The sequence below is a fragment of the Trachemys scripta genome, chromosome 1 (genome assembly GCF_013100865.1).
Source record: "Trachemys scripta elegans isolate TJP31775 chromosome 1, CAS_Tse_1.0, whole genome shotgun sequence".
NCBI classification, from domain to species: domain Eukaryota; kingdom Metazoa; phylum Chordata; order Testudines; family Emydidae; genus Trachemys; species Trachemys scripta.
In genome coordinates this window covers 328,311,288-328,324,437 of record NC_048298.1, presented here as the reverse complement: position 1 = coordinate 328,324,437, position 13,150 = coordinate 328,311,288, and positions in this window count along the sequence as shown.

Genomic DNA, 13,150 nt, shown 5'->3' with positions numbered 1-13,150 from the left:
GAGATGCTCTGATGTGGACATAGCTTCCATCTCTCGGGGAGGTGGAGTACTGAAGTCGAAGGGAGAGTGCTCTCCCATTGACTTATCGCATCTTCACCAGACCCGCAAAATCGATGCATTGATCGCAGCAGCGCCAATTTAGTCTGTAGTGAAGACATGCCCCTAGTTTGTTTAACAAGTATTATACCACTGGGAGTTCACTAGTATTCCTAATGAAGAAAATTGGGGTTTTGCCATTGACTTCAAATGGAAGAAGATCTGATCCAATATATAATTTAGGGAGGGCACATAAATAGGTAGGTAACTGTATGAGACAGTGAACCTTCTGGATTAGACAGTACATTGTCCTTGCACACTAAATACTGCTATTGACTTCCAGAGCTGATCTCATTGTCTGCAGTGGAAATTCTGACTGTGCAAGGACTGCAGAGTCAGACTTTAATCTCATTCAGCTGGTGTTTGGATGAAAATCTTATTTCTAGTTCACATTAAGCAATTAAGTATTTAAATAATTACTTGGTTTGAGTACTTATATTTTAACATTAAGCAATGCAATCATTTATAAGAAATTTATTACTGAAAATGAGATTTAAGTATGACACCAAAGCAATTTATTAAGTAATTAAAATTTTTCCTAGATGTGACAAATTATACACTCTAAGTAATTCAATTAATGTGTGATTACATCCTCAACGTAAAATTCTAAACTATAGATAGGATCTTGACAGTAAAAGACACAGCTTTGTGTTTCTCTTTAAACAATAACACTTTAATTTGAGAGTGTATGTGTTACTGTGATGGGGTGACTGGACTGGGTGGGGTTAACCCTACATTGTGGGCTAAGGAAGCCACGCCCCCTCAACTCTACTGGGCAAGCTCCAAATTCACCAGTATAAAAGGGAACAGCTCAGTTCAGTTGGGGTTGATCACTGTAGAGGAACGATGCACGCTGCAGGCAACAGCCAAGCATCAGCCAAAGCCAGAAGTTGTGGGAGCCAGAGACACCACAACCCAGGCAGATGCCAGGCTAACCACAGAGGCCCCGCAGAGTCCAGAGTTGTTGAGGACAGTGCAACCTGGGGAACCCAGAGACAGCTGAGATGCCCAGACTGCAGCGGCAAGAAACACAGTAGGAAGCAGCCCAGGGGAAAAAATAGTGACCCGGTTGGTGAAGTGGAGTATTGAATCAGCGTGTTTTGGTCAGACCCCACCGCTGACACAGTGGCACATGCTCCTGCCAGGGCCTTGGGTCCAGTGGATTGGGAGGGCCCGGGCCTCTCTACCCTGACTGAGGCTACCTGGCCACCAGGCCTTATTGACCTGCAAACAGGGGTCAATCCATTGACTGTGGCCATTAGGCCTTATTGCCCTGTGAACGGGGGTGAAGCCACTGACTGTAGCCATTAGGCATTTCTTTATTTATTGTAACAAAATATGTGGATGTTTATACAATTATATCAGTTTGACTGTATCTCTCTCCCCACCCTTTGTGCATCACTTATCCTCTGAGAACTATTCAGGGCAGGGACCATGTCTTCTATCTTTGTGTACATAGCATCTACCGCAATGAGACCCCAGTCGTGACTGAGATCTCTGGACATTACTGCAATATAAGTATTTGTAAAATAGTAATGATAAATATAATATAATGTGTCTGGTCTTTTTCCATTGGGTTTGGAACAATAAAGGAAGGATGTATGCTAAGAGATGTTTTCTACTATGTAACAGAGGACATCTGAGTTAATATTAGGCCCAGATCATCTCCTTCTGTTCCAGCCATTTTGCAGTGCTCACTTGATGCCAAGTGGAAGAACATGGCCCTGCCTGGCTAGCTGAGAATTCACCTGATTGTAGGGAGTGTGATGTTACACTCCATATTCTTTATGAAAATATGCTTATGATATGGATATGATGTAACTGAGATTTACTTGATGCAAGATGGCTCATGTAAGATATCATTGGAAAGGTTATGATTTACTGAATGTGATTATCAAATTTGTATGAATGTATAATTTCTGCATCTAAAGTTAGGATTATGGACTATGTAACAATTACATCTGGGAGTCTATTTGGAAGACACCCACCAGACAACAGGCCATCAGATTTGATGGGCCATTAGGAAGAAACAACAAGACTGTGAAGATACTAATCTCGCTCTCCTTCCTGCAAGGCGTCCTGGGACGTAGCTGTGACACTATTAGGTCAGGTGGTCTTGTCACCTAATACTGAACATTATCTTGGACTTGTAACTTTCCACTAAAAGCAGAGGGAGGTCAACTTTGGGAAACAAAAGATTCCCACCTTATGTAAATCTTATTTAAAGGTGGGGAGGAGGGCAAACGGGACTCTCCTCCATTGTCTACTGAAGAAGAAAGACTGCTGAAAGAACCTGAAGGGACAAAGGGACTAACCTGAAGGGAAAGGCAGGGATGAGTCCAGACTGAGATGGGGGTCCGGTCTGTAAGAAGAAATAACTGGAACTCTGAGCTACAGAAACTCTGTATCCTGCCTAATTCAACATTTAGGATGAGAAATTATATTTTGTAACCTGTTTCTTTAGTGAATCAAGCTTAGTTTGTGTGTTTTGTTTTATTTATTTAGTAATCTTCTTTGTTCTGTTTGCTATCCCTTCAACCACTTAAAATCAACCTTTTATAGTTAATAAAATTTGTTTTGTTTATTATTAAACCCAGTTTCTGCAATTTCTAACTGGGGGGGGGGGCAAGAAGGGATGCGTATCTCTCTTCACATTCAGGAAGAGGGCCAATTTCTATGAGCTTGTGCTGTGCAGATTTTTCTATACAGTGCAAGACAGTATTATTTTGGGTTTATCTCCCAAAAGGCTTGTTTGTGAGTGCTGGGCAAGTCATAGAATCATAGAATCATAGAATCATAGAATATCAGAGTTGGAAGGGACCTCAAGAGGTCATCTAGTCCAACCCCCTGCTCAAAGCAGGACCAATTCCCAGCTAAATCATCCCAGCCAGGGCTTTGTCAAGCCGGGCCTTAAAAACCTCCAAGGAAGGAGACTCCACCACCTCCCTAGGTAACGCATTCCAGTGTTTCACCACCCTCCTAGTGAAATAGTTTTTCCTGATATCCAACCTGGACCTCCCCCACTGCAACTTGAGACCATTGCTCCTTGTTCTGTCATCTGCCACCACTGAGAACAGCCGAGCTCCATCCTCTTTGGAACCCCCCTTCAGGTAGTTGAAGGCTGCTATCAAATCCCCCCTCATTCTTCTCTTCTGGAGACTAAACAATCCCAGTTCTCTCAGCCTCTCCTCATAAGTCATGTGCTCCAGACCCCTAATCATTTTTGTTGCCCTCCGCTGGACTCTTTCCAATTTTTCCACATCCTTCTTGTAGTGTGGGGACCAAAACTGGACACAGTATTCCAGATGAGGCCTCACCAATGTCGAATAAAGGGGAACGATCACGTTCCTCGATCTGCTGGCAATGCCCCTACTTATACAGCCCAAAATGCCGTTAGCCTTCTTGGCAACAAGAGCACACTGTTGACTCATATCCAGCTTCTCGTCCACTGTGACCCCTAGGTCCTTTTCAGCAGAACTGCTACCTAGCCATTCGGTCCCTAGTCTGTAGCAGTGCATGGGATTCTTCCGTCCTAAGTGCAGGACTCTGCACTTGTCCTTGTTGAACCTCATCAGGTTTTTTTCTGCCCAATCCTCTAATTTGTCTAGGTCCCTCTGTATCCGATCCCTACCCTCTAGTGTATCTACCACGCCTCCTAGTTTAGTGTCATCTGCAAACTTGCTGAGAGTGCAGTCCACACCATCCTCCAGATCATTAATAAAGATATTAAACAAAACCGGCCCCAGGACCGACCCTTGGGGCACTCCACTTGAAACCAGCTGCCAACTAGACATGGAGCCATTGATCACTACCCGTTGAGCCCGACGATCTAGCCAGCTTTCTATCCACCTTACAGTCCATTCATCCAGCCCATACTTCTTTAACTTGGTGGCAAGAATACTGTGGGAAACAGTATCAAAAGCTTTGCTAAAGTCAAGAAATAAGACATCCACTGCTTTCCCCTCATCCACAGAGCCAGTTATCTCATCATAGAAGGCAATTAGGTTAGTCAGGCACGACTTCCCCTTCGTGAATCCATGCTGACTGTTCCTGATCACTTTCCTGTCCTCTAAATGTTTCATAATTGATTCCTTGAGGACCTGCTCCATGATTTTTCCAGGGACTGAGTCTTTCACACAGAGCTGACTTCAGGCTGTGACTGCAGCTGGGTGTGGCCCTACCTGTGTGTGTGTGTGTGTGTGTGTGTGTGTATGCTGCAAGAGGCCGGACAGCATAATTCAGCAAAACAGGGAGAGGGAATCCAGGCTGGTGGAGCAGGAGAGGCTCAGTGAAGCCCCAGTATCATCAGGTGGCATCCCGAACGTGGGGGGTCCAAGCTGTCACAGGGAGCTCTCAAATGATGTATAGAGTTTTAGATGGATTCTACTCCAATGGACCATCACATGGTGTAGTTGGCATGTTAAAGGTGTTTTCAGGGGAGGATTGTTTACACGAGCGCCACACCAATTCATAATTGGTCTGTAGGCCCATAGAGACCATCGCCAGTTGGCATAAGGTATGGCAGGGCCCAAACTGCTCTAACTTACACCGATGGGTCAGGCCCAGTGCACATGCACCTTGAGAATCAGGGAGGATAACTTGAGTACCTTGGTGCAGAAGAGAATCTGGAGCTTTAATTGTATTTGTTCTCCTAACATAGACTTTAAATAGGTTTATTTTTTAATTTAGCCTAGTGAAATCTATGCTGCACTGGACTGACCACGATAGAGTTGCATATGCAACACAGAAGATGATATAGTGGTGATAGTCCCTCTCTATACAGCACTGGTGGCAGAGCACATCTGGAATATTGTATTCATTTGTTGATACCTTATTACAGTACTGGTAAAAAGGCTGAATGCTGGAAGTCATTCAGAGAAGAGTAACAGACTTATTAGCATAGTAAAGGGAGTGATTTTTGAGGCAAAAATAATACAACTAGTTTGCCTCACTAAACACACCTTCTAATCACCTAAAAATATCTGAACAGTGCAAATAACAAGGACCAAATTGTGCAAATTGCACATGGCCCAGAGTAAGCATGGTACAGTCTTCACTACAGTGAAGGAAGTCTGGGAGGTATTATGTCTCAGATACCTTCTACCCTATCTTTTTCCTTCTAAATTTGTATCTTAGCTAATGTAATTGCAGATGATATGCTTATTATTCATTAAAGTAGCGTGTGTGTGTGTATGTGTGTGTGTATATATATATATATATATATATATATATGTATATATATATATAAAAATTTCTGAGATCTTTGCCTCAGTAGTACCTTTTAGCAGTGAGTTCCAGAGATCAGTTATGTAGTGTGGAAAAATATATTTATTTTTATCAGTTTGAAAGTGTGTTGCCTTTTAAGTTTTGTGTGTCCCCTTCATTCTTGTATTATGAGAGGGTAAACAGGAACAGTCAGTTGATTTCTATGTGGGAGGGATAGCTCAGTGGTTTGAGTATTGGCCTGCTAAACCCAGGGTTGTGAGTTCAATCTCTGAGAGGGGCATCTGGGGCAAAATCAGTACTTGGTCCTGTTAGTGAAGGCAGGGGGCTGGTCTTGATGACCTTTCAGGGTCACTTCCAGCTCTATGAGATAGGTTATCTCTGTATATTATATTATGGCATTTCTTAGTTAATATGCTTCTGTGACATCACCTCTTATTTAACTTTTAATTTAAATTGTCCTAATCTTTTTCATCTCTCCTTATATGCCAGTCTTTTCATGTCTCGAATAATTTTCATTGCCCTCCTATGGACCTTTTCTATTTCTGCTATCTCTTGTCCTCTTTATTTTCTTACTTTTTTTTTTTTTTTGAGACGTATGACCAGAATTGAACACAGTATTCAAGGTGAGAATATGCTATCAATTTATGTAATGGGATAATAATAGTTTATGACTGTGGGACATTGTTGGACTTACTGAATATAGCTCTGTACAGCCTACTAAATTCAGAGAGGTTAATATCATCCTATTAATGCTCAGAGGAACATGGAAGTGAAAAGTCATGGGATCCACTTTCTTGGACGCAGGGTGCACAAGATGTTGTCAGGAAAAATGCAGGGCAAAAGTGGTGTTAAGCTATCTTTGTGTTACCCCGATTCTGGGATGGCTGGGATTGGTGTGCAACCTGGTGTAAATTAAAACAGTGACCCAGGTGTGCAGCAGCCTCCCAAGTAGAGCTGGGTGGAAAATAGGCTTTTTTTCCTGTAAAACTTTGACTTTTTGGCTGACTATTTTGGCCAAAGCCAGAAGAAATATTTCAGCTGAAAACCAAAATATGTTTATGGTGCTGTGGCATCTCCTGGGAGTTGTAGTTTGGGTGACTTATGCCCCCATTCTGTCCTGACTCTCTGGCCAGACTACATCTCCCATGAGGCATCATGTTGTCCCACTTTGGTGAGAAGAGGGTGCATCATGATAGTCCTTAGCTATGGTGCTCATGGGAGATGTAGTCTGGCCAGAGAGCCCATCCGATGCAGGAGAATGTGAGCATAAAGCATCCAAACTGTAATTCCCACATGGGACCATTTTGAATCAAAATATTTTAGCTTTTTTTTGTTTTGTTTTTGACAAAATAGCTAAATTTTCCACGGAAGACACTGAAAAACAATTTTGAAGGAAAATGTTTGACCAAGAACTGTATCATAGCCCAGAATCTCCATAGCACCATGTACTACACACGCACCCCCTCCAACTCCAACCCTGCCATTGTCACAACCTCTACACCAAGGCTTGCAAGAGGAGCTAGAAAGGGCTGATTACACCATCCTTACTCTATTCCCGTGCTGGGAGAATTCTCCCCAGTCCCTTAAATTACCATTATGGCCTCTGTACGCCGCAAGAGCAGTTCACAGGGGCTGACCTTCTGGTTCCTGACCCAGCCAACTCTTGACTCCCATCCTGTGACTGTGAACCTTGGCTCTGATCACTAGGTCTGTCTGTCCGTGACCCCGGCTGTGACGGTTTTCATGGACCTCTAAGGTGTGGGCCCGGTGTCAGTGGAATGGACCTGGCTAACCCTTCAGGAGTACTGGACATACTCAAGTGGGCCGCCTGCCTTCAGGTGGACAACCAAGTTCTGCAGGCTCGGGTCATCCAGCTGTTCTCAGAGAACCATCTATTGTAGGAGTAAGTCATGCAGTTACGTGCTGAAAATGCCACACTCCAGACATGGTTGGCGCAGCCCTGTTCCCTGATACCGCTGCCGGAATGGTTTGATAACAATGGCCAGCAATTCCCTGGGTTTATAAACCAGTGCTGCCTCCTGTTCATGATGCATCCTCAAACCTATACCACTGATTGTGCAAAAGTGAGTCTGGTCATCAACCTGCTGTCTGGGAAAGCATTAGACTGGGTCTCCCCCTTCTTGGAGTGTGACAGCCTGGTACTTTCGAGCTGGAAGGTCTTCCTCCAGCCATGTCAGTGCTATTCGATGATCAACACCGAACTCAGATGGCAGAGGATGCCCTAAGGAAGATCTGACAGGGGCAGAGTAGCCTCTTGTGCCGCACAATTCCACCACCTCCTGGCCAATACAAACTGGAATGAGAAAGGACAGATGTACCAGTTCCGGTGGGGCCTGCAAGAAGAGGTTAAATAAGAGTTAGCCTAGGTAGGGATGCCCGTGAGTCTGGATGCCCTCATGGATCTCGCCATCCATATAGACAATTGGTTACTGGAATGAAGGTAGGAAAAAACAGGGGATTTGCAGCATTCCAACCCACGTACTGTGATGTTTTCACCACTGTCTCCCACTGAGCCAGTGCAGGTGGATGTGAGTCGTTGACAGCTCATCCCCACAGAAAAGGAACAATGATGCCAGCACCATCTCCACTTCTACTGTGGTGAGTCAAGTCACTCAACCTCTGCCTGCCCCATACAAATTCCATGGTGTCAGGAAAGAGAGCTCTCCCACACTTCAGTACTGACTGGAACACACCTGGAAACCTGCCTAATGGCTTCCCACTTGCATGGGCCAGTTCTGTTGCACATACCTACGGCACTCATGCAAAATCCTGTCTTAACAGCCCTCATCAACTTAGGTGCAACTATTCACCTTTATCTTCTGGTCCAGTGAAGGAGGAAACAACTCCCCTGGAGGCTGTGATGCAGGAGCAGTGAGAAGTGTTACAATTTGGTGTGATCCATTCTCCACACTTTCCCCTGATCCTCAGTATCTCCTGGCTGGCCCTCCACAACCTGCTCATTTGGTGGCAAGCACAGGAAATCTGTTTTCCATCAGAGTTTTGTCAGCAGCACTGCTGGAGATCAGTAAATCTTGTCCCAAAATCCAACCCCTCAGAGACTCAGGTGGGAGTGACCATCCAGGCAGAGCCTTGCATTGCAGCTACAGCCTGAGCTCCCCTCTAAATACCAAGACTTCACTAATGTATTTGAAAAGAAGAATGTGAAAACCCCACCTCCACACAGGGCCTATGATTACCCAGCCAAAATGCCATTTGGACAAATTTATGCCATGATGAAACCTAAGCTGACAGCACTTTGAGAACACCTCCAGGAGAATCTGGTCCGAGGCTTTCTCTGCAAGTCAATCTCATCAGCTAGTGCACCGGTCCTGTTTGTCAATAAGAAAGACAGCAGTCTCTAACTCTGCGCAGACTACCACTCATTGAATCGGATAACTTTCAGGAATCGTTACCCGCTACGTCTGGTTTCTGAGCTGCTAGACCATATGGTGGCTGAGTGATAGTCACCAAGCTTAACTTACGGGAGATGTACCACCTCGTGCAAATCAGAGAAGGGAACCAGTAGAAGATGGCCACTACGAATATCTGCAATGCCTTTTGGGTTGATCAATGTCAACATGTTATAAATGTTTTCTGAGACATATTGGACCAATACATAATAGTCTACCTAGAGAGCATATTGATCTTCAGTGACTACCCTGAAAAGCATACTGCTCACGTCCGAACTGTCCTGGAAGGTTTGTGGCAGCATGGCCTTTACACCAAGCTCAAGAAGTATGCCTTCGTTCAGGCCTCCTCGGAGTTCTTGGGATTTATATTATTGCCAGAAGGAATCCAGATGGACGCATGTAAGGTCCGAGCCATCCAAGGGTCTGCACATGTCTTTTCTCTGCTTACCATCCCCAATCCAACAGCCAGACAGAAAGGGCCAACCAGTTTCTCAAGCAATATCTTCGATGCTACATCAGTCATCACCAGGACAATTGGTCCTCATTTCTTCCTTATGCTGAGTTTGCCTACAACAATGCAGACCATGTACAGACAGGTCAGAGCCCTTTTAAGATCCTGAAAGAGGTTAATCCAGTCACTTTTGAACTCCAACTACCCTGCTCTCTAAAGATTCACCCCATGTTTCAAGTATCACTTTTGAAACCATACACAGAAATCCCTTTTCCTCACAGGACCCAGCCACTTCTTCCACCGCTACAAGCACAGGGTCATGAGGAATATGTGGTTCATGAGTTCTTGGATACCAAACATAAACATGGCAGGTCCTGGTATCTCGTCAAATGGGAGAGGTGTGGGCCCAAGGAACAGACCTGGGTGGCTGTGAAAACTGTAAGTGCTCCCACACTTGTGCAAGCATTCCATAAGAACTGGTTGGAGACTCCATGGACAGAAAGTAATTATTTGTTATTGATAGAGTTGAAGCAGATCTGGTCACCCCATAACTAGGTGTCACCAAATTAAATTAATAGGGAGCAGGTTTAAAACAAATAAAAGTAAGTATTTCTTCACACAATGCACAGTGAACTCTTTGCCAGAGGATGTTGTGAAGGCCAAGACTATAACAGGGTTCAAAAAATAACTAGATAAACTCATGGTGGATAGGTCCATTGGTGGCTATTAGCCAGGATGGGCAGGGATGCAAAACCAAATCCAGTAGGAACTTGGCAAAATTAAATGAGAACCTATGTCAGAAGCTTAGATCCTGATGCTAATTAACCTCAGGCACAAAGTGGGGTGGAAATTGGGTGAGTGTTCTGATTCAGGTTCATCTCTAGTTAAAATTATGATGATAAAAAATAAACTTAACACCAGAAACAGGTAATTTGTACATAATAAAGACCTACACAGTCAGACAATTACAGAGTGAGCATCATTGCTTAGCAGCACTTGCTTGTTAAAAATGAACCACCACTTGAGGCATTTTAGAACATCATAAATGTACACCAGATTTTGTTCAGCTCTACCCATGCAAATACAGAATAAGTTCACGGAGTTTAAAAAAAAAAAAGGTCCCGTCACCTGTAACACCTGTAAGTGAAAATGCAGGCATCCCCGGGCATAGTGTTACATCGTCTGTATTTAACACCATATTAGTCACTAGTTTATAAATATATCACATTAGTTGGTCTCGGAGCCCGTTCAAGCACAACAGCTTGCTGAAGCAATGATATTGTCACCCTCAGACAGGTAGAGCAGTGACTGAAGTCTGTATCTGATGTAATTTAGTGATGGACAAACTAGTTCAAAACCACTTCACCTCTTCCTTTGAATCCTTGTGCACCTCTTGAACTGAGCCAAGCCCAAAGCTTTGTTGAGGTTAGAGGAAACTTTGAGTCTCAACATTCCGGCAGCAGACACCAGGCCTGCTTTTGCTATCTGGAGCTTCCCTAGTTGTGGTGACCCAGGTGATAGAGTGCTGCTGGGAAGTCCTTAGCCTTAGGTGCTGAGAGGTTTTCCTAACCAGCCCAGGATGTCTCTACCAGAGACACCCCCAGGAGCAAAGCTGCTGTGTAGGCTTCTGGGCTTGGGTTGCAGCATGGGTTCTAGGACCCGGAGGGGTGGGAAGAGGATCCCAGGGCTCGGGATCCAGCCCAAGCCCAGAAATCTACATAGCGATGAAACAACCCCACAGCCTGAGCCTCACAAGCCCCAGTCAGTTGGCATTGGCTAGCCGCAGGTTTTTCTTTGCTGTGTAGACATACCAATAATGCACTCTCTGTTCAAAGGAAGTCTGGTTCCCACTGGTCAGTTGCTATGTGTGCCCCTCGGTGCCCAGTCCAGTGAGGATGTAGGTTTGCTAGAGTTCCCAGCTACAGAACCTGGCTCTTAGCTCTGGAGGTCCCTGGTGGCAGCTACCACACTATTAGCAGCCGGGAAAGCACCAGAATCTTCCTGAGGAGACAACTCAAGATGCAGCAGCAAAAGTTTCAAATGCAAGTAGGAAAGAGGAGGAACACTTGAGCCCAAATCATTTCATATCGTGCCCCTTCCCATACCCAACAGACACCGCTAAGAAGGAGCACTCTTATCTCTAATGATATCGGGCAGCTAGGAAGGAAGAGAGAGAACTTCCCTCTGAAATAAATAGAGAGCTGGAAAGAACAGAGGAAGCACTGCTGTCTGGAGCGTAGGGGGCAGGCACAAGGAGCACTGTGACAGGATCTTGAGGCTAGCTGTCAAATAGTAAAGTCAGCCCTGTGAAGGAGAATTCCGTCTTTCTACCCTTGCAAAAAGACTCCACATGGCTCACAGCTGTGTGAATCATTTCATAGATCACCTAGTCTGACCTCCTATATAACAAATGCCATAAAATTTCACCCTGACTAGAAATTACAGAAATGTATCCAGTCTTGATTTGAAGGCATCAAAAGATGGAGAATCCTTCCCTTGGTACCTTGTTACAATGTTTAATCACCCTCACTGTTTTTTTTTTTTTTAAATGCCTTATTTCTAAATTGAATTTGTCTGGCTTCGACTACCAGCCACTGGTTCTTGTGTTACTTTTCTCTGCTAGATGAAACAGTCCCTTAGTGCTCAGTATTTTCTCTTTGTAAAGGAAACAAACAAATTATTCTACAAAACTGTCCATGAACAAATTGCCAGAAATTCCCAAACGTATTCCGTATCATACCTGTTTGTAAATTTCTCTGGCAAATAATTCCTGGTCTGCAGATCATTTGCACGCAATTGAATGAGAGTATTGCAGATTTGAAATGAGTGCTGTGGTTGCTTATGATATGTTATGATTTGTGTATTTATGTTACCTGATTGATTTAGCCAACTGTAGCTCATATTTCAATTTCAGGTTCACAGTTTGAAACCTGTAGTGTCATTTGTTATGAATGTCAGCATTCACTTTCAGGGAACATTTTGAGTTTAAGATTTACTTTTCATGAGTATGCATGCTAGTAAATTGAGTTGCCAGGATATCCATGGCAAGTAAGTATACATTTGGCACCAGCACAACTGGAGAGAATGTATTTAAAAATTCAAACAAATATGTACAGAAGATGTTTTGCAGCACGTGTACAGCTCTAGTGACCAAAATCCTGTTCTGAAAGGGACTGCTCCTGAAAGTAGTTTAGCTTCTAACCTTACTGTATTATTAGACAAGATTTGGAAAATCATAAAAACAAACAAAAACTGCAGATGGAGAAAACTATCATTTCCATCCCCCAGCCCCCATCGTATTTATTTGCTGAATTAGATTTTTCTAGTACTGCATCCAGTCTAATTTTAAAAGTCCCAGGTTTTCTAGTTTATAGTACTTTCTTTGGAAAATTATTTCACAGTCTAATAAATGTTACTATCAGGATTTTTTTAAAATCATTTGAAAATGTCCTTTGCTTTCTACCAGCTACAGCTGGGAACTCTACAGTCTTGTGCTCTTTTTCCTGTTCTGCCATTGAATCACTGTGTGTCTCTGGGCAAGTCATTTGATCTTTGTGCCTCGGTTTCCCTTGGACATATCCTTCACATGCCTTTCTTGCTACTATCCTTGTTGCATATTCTTCCATCTCCTTTATCCACAGCTATCTCACATATATTCTCAAAACTGGGGCTTCTGACTGTCTCTTTCCTCCATCCAGTTTGGTTTCCCCTGTTTATTTTAACAAGTTCCAACTGCTGATCCAGCTACTCCATATCTTATCATCCACAGGGCCGGCTCCAGGCACCAGACAGCCAAGCACATGCTTGGGGCGGCGCCTGGTAAGGGGCAGCCAATCTTGGGGTGGCGGGGGGCAGCGCGGCGCGACATTCCGCAGGGGGGTCGCTCCGGCGGCGCGGCCTTTGGTGGGAGGGCGGCGCAGGGCGCGGCGCTCAGGGGGGGTTCCGG